General features: G+C 39.4%; 1 protein-coding gene across 1 annotated transcript in view; it reads left to right on the top strand.

Annotated features, from left to right (window-relative positions):
- The window catches only part of LOC144448194 (cytidine monophosphate-N-acetylneuraminic acid hydroxylase-like), an 18,417-nt gene that overhangs the window by 11,650 nt on the left and 1,767 nt on the right, over window positions 1-5,000 (top strand). The window lies entirely within an intron of this gene.

The raw sequence follows: 5,000 nt of genomic DNA, 5'->3' as shown, positions 1-5,000 counted from the left end.
ACGGACACCAGACACATTTCACTATCTGTAAGTATAGGTATCACACGGACACCAGACACATTTCACTATCTGTAAGTATAGGTATCACACGGACACCAGACACATTTCACTATCTGTAAGTATAGGTATCACACGGACACCAGACACATTTCACTATCTGTAAGTATAGGTATCACACGGACACCAGACACATTTCACTATCTGTAAGTATAGGTATCACACGGACACCAGACACATTTCACTATCTGTAAGTATAGGTATCACATGGACACCAGACACATTTCACTATCTGTAAGTATAGGTATCACATGGACACCAGACACATTTCATTATCTGTAAGTATAGGTATCACACGGACACCAGACACATTTCACTATCTGTAAGTATAGATATCACACGGACACCAGACACATTTCACTATCTGTAAGTATAGGTATCACATGGACACCAGACACATTTCACTATCTGTAAGTATAGATATCACACGGACACCAGACACATTTCACTATCTGTAAGTATAGATATCACATGGACACCAGACACATTTCACTATCTGTAAGTATAGATATCACATGGACACCAGACACATTTCATTATCTGTAAGTATAGGTATCACACGGACACCAGACACATTTCATTATCTGTAAGTATAGGTATCACACGGACACCAGACACATTTCACTATCTGTAAGTATAGATATCACATGGACACCAGACACATTTCACTATCTGTAAGTATAGGTATCACACGGACACCAGACACATTTCACTATCTGTAAGTATAGGTATCACACGGACACCAGACACATTTCACTATCTGTAAGTATAGGTATCACACAGACACCAGACACATTTCACTATCTGTAAGTATAGGTATCACACAGACACCAGACACATTTCACTATCTGTAAGTATTGGTATCACACGGACACCAGACACATTTCAGTATCTGTAAGTATAGGTATCACACGGACACCAGACATATTTCACTATCTGTAAGTATAGGTATCACACGGACACCAGACACATTTCACTATCTGTAAGTATAGGTATCACACGGACACCAGACACATTTCACTATCTGTAAGTATAGGTATCACACGGACACCAGACACATTTCACTATCTGTAAGTATAGGTATCACACGGACACCAGACACATTTCACTATCTGTAAGTATAGGTATCACATGGACACCAGACACATTTCACTATCTGTAAGTATAGGTATCACACGGACACCAGACACATTTCACTATCTGTAAGTATAGGTATCACACGGACACCAGACACATTTCACTATCTGTAAGTATAGGTATCACACGGACACCAGACACATTTCACTATCTGTAAGTATAGGTATCACATGGACACCAGACACATTTCACTATCTGTAAGTATAGGTATCACACAGACACCAGACACATTTCATTATCTGTAAGTATAGGTATCACACAGACACCAGACACATTTCACTATCTGTAAGTATAGGTATCACACAGACACCAGACACATTTCACTATCTGTAAGTATTGGTATCACACGGACACCAGACACATTTCAGTATCTGTAAGTATAGGTATCACACGGACACCAGACATATTTCACTATCTGTAAGTATAGGTATCACACGGACACCAGACACATTTCACTATCTGTAAGTATAGGTATCACACGGACACCAGACACATTTCACTATCTGTAAGTATAGGTATCACACGGACACCAGACACATTTCACTATCTGTAAGTATAGGTATCACACGGACACCAGACACATTTCACTATCTGTAAGTATAGGTATCACACGGACACCAGACACATTTCACTATCTGTAAGTATAGGTATCACACGGACACCAGACACATTTCACTATCTGTAAGTATAGGTATCACACAGACACCAGACACATTTCACTATCTGTAAGTATAGGTATCACACGGACACCAGACACATTTCATTATCTGTAAGTATAGGTATCACACGGACACCAGACACATTTCACTATCTGTAAGTATAGGTATCACACAGACACCAGACACATTTCACTATCTGTAAGTATAGGTATCACACGGACACCAGACACATTTCAGTATCTGTAAGTATAGGTATCACACGGACACCAGACATATTTCACTATCTGTAAGTATAGGTATCACACGGACACCAGACACATTTCACTATCTGTAAGTATAGATATCACACGGACACCAGACACATTTCACTATCTGTAAGTATAGGTATCACACGGACACCAGACACATTTCACTACCTGTAAGTATAGGTATCACACGGACACCAGACACATTTCACTATCTGTAAGTATAGGTATCACATGGACACCAGACACATTTCACTATCTGTAAGTATAGGTATCACATGGACACCAGACACATTTCACTATCTGTAAGTATAGTTATCACACGGACACCAGACACATTTCACTATCTGTAAGTATAGGTATCACACAGACACCAGACACATTTCACTATCTGTAAGTATAGGTATCACACGGACACCAGACACATTTCACTATCTGTAAGTATAGGTATCACACGGACACCAGACACATTTCACTATCTGTAAGTATAGGTATCACACGGACACCAGACACATTTCACTATCTGTAAGTATAGGTATCACACGGACACCAGACACATTTCACTATCTGTAAGTATAGGTATCACACGGACACCAGACACATTTCACTATCTGTAAGTATAGGTATCACACGGACATCAGACACATTTCACTATCTGTAAGTATAGGTATCACACGGACACCAGACACATTTCACTATCTGTAAGTATAGGTATCACACGGACACCAGACACATTTCACTATCTGTAAGTATAGGTATCACACGGACACCAGACACATTTCACTCTCTGTAAGTATAGGTATCACACGGACACCAGACACATTTCACTATCTGTAAGTATAGGTATCACACGGACACCAGACACATTTCACTATCTGTAAGTATAGGTATCACACGGACACCAGACACATTTCACTATCTGTAAGTATAGGTATCACACGGACACAAGACACATTTCACTATCTGTAAGTATAGGTATCACACTGACACCAGACACATTTCACTATCTGTAAGTATAGGTATCACACTGACACCAGACACATTTCACTATCTGTAAGTATAGGTATCACACGGACACCAGACACATTTCACTATCTGTAAGTATAGGTATCACACGGACACCAGACACATTTCACTATCTGTAAGTATAGGTATCAAACAGACACCAGACACATTTCACTATCTGTAAGTATAGGTATCACACGGACACCAGACACATTTCACTATCTGTAAGTATAGGTATCACACGGACACCAGACACATTTCACTATCTGTAAGTATAGGTATCACACGGACACCAGACACATTTCACTATCTGTAAGTATAGGTATCACACGGACACCAGACACATTTCACTATCTGTAAGTATAGATATCACACGGACACCAGACACATTTCACTATCTGTAAGTATAGATATCACACGGACACCAGACACATTTCACTATCTGTAAGTATAGGTATCACACAGGCACCAGACACATTTCATTATCTGTAAGTATAGGTATCACACAGACACCAGACACATTTCACTATCTGTAAGTATAGATATCACACGGACACCAGACACATTTCATTATCTGTAAGTATAGGTATCACATGGACACCAGACACATTTCACTATCTGTAAGTATAGATATCACATGGACACCAGACACATTTCATTATCTGTAAGTATAGGTATCACACGGACACCAGACACATTTCACTATCTGTAAGTATAGATATCACACGGACACCAGACACATTTCACTATCTGTAAGTATAGGTATCACATGGACACCAGACACATTTCACTATCTGTAAGTATAGATATCACACGGACACCAGACACATTTCATTATCTGTAAGTATAGGTATCACATGGACACCAGACACATTTCACTATCTGTAAGTATAGATATCACATGGACACCAGACACATTTCATTATCTGTAAGTATAGGTATCACACGGACACCAGACACATTTCATTATCTGTAAGTATAGGTATCACACGGACACCAGACACATTTCACTATCTGTAAGTATAGGTATCACATGGACACCAGACACATTTCATTATCTGTAAGTATAGGTATCACACGGACACCAGACACATTTCACTATCTGTAAGTATAGGTATCACACGGACACCAGACACATTTCACTATCTGTAAGTATAGATATCACACGGACACCAGACACATTTCACTATCTGTAAGTATAGATATCACACGGACACCAGACACATTTCACTATCTGTAAGTATAGGTATCACACAGGCACCAGACACATTTCATTATCTGTAAGTATAGGTATCACACAGACACCAGACACATTTCACTATCTGTAAGTATAGATATCACACGGACACCAGACACATTTCATTATCTGTAAGTATAGGTATCACATGGACACCAGACACATTTCACTATCTGTAAGTATAGATATCACATGGACACCAGACACATTTCATTATCTGTAAGTATAGGTATCACACGGACACCAGACACATTTCATTATCTGTAAGTATAGGTATCACACGGACACCAGACACATTTCACTATCTGTAAGTATAGGTATCACATGGACACCAGACACATTTCATTATCTGTAAGTATAGGTATCACACGGACACCAGACACATTTCACTATCTGTAAGTATAGATATCACACGGACACCAGACACATTTCACTATCTGTAAGTATAGGTATCACATGGACACCAGACACATTTCATTATCTGTAAGTATAGGTATCACACGGACACCAGACACATTTCACTATCTGTAAGTATAGGTATCACACGGACACCAGACACATTTCACTATCTGTAAGTATAGGTATCACACGGACACCAGACACATTTCATTATTTGTAAGTATAGGTATCACACGGACACCAGACACATTTCACTATCTG

This window comes from Glandiceps talaboti, chromosome 17, assembly GCF_964340395.1.
Source record: "Glandiceps talaboti chromosome 17, keGlaTala1.1, whole genome shotgun sequence".
NCBI classification, from domain to species: domain Eukaryota; kingdom Metazoa; phylum Hemichordata; class Enteropneusta; family Spengelidae; genus Glandiceps; species Glandiceps talaboti.
This window is presented reverse-complemented; position numbering and strand designations above follow the sequence as displayed.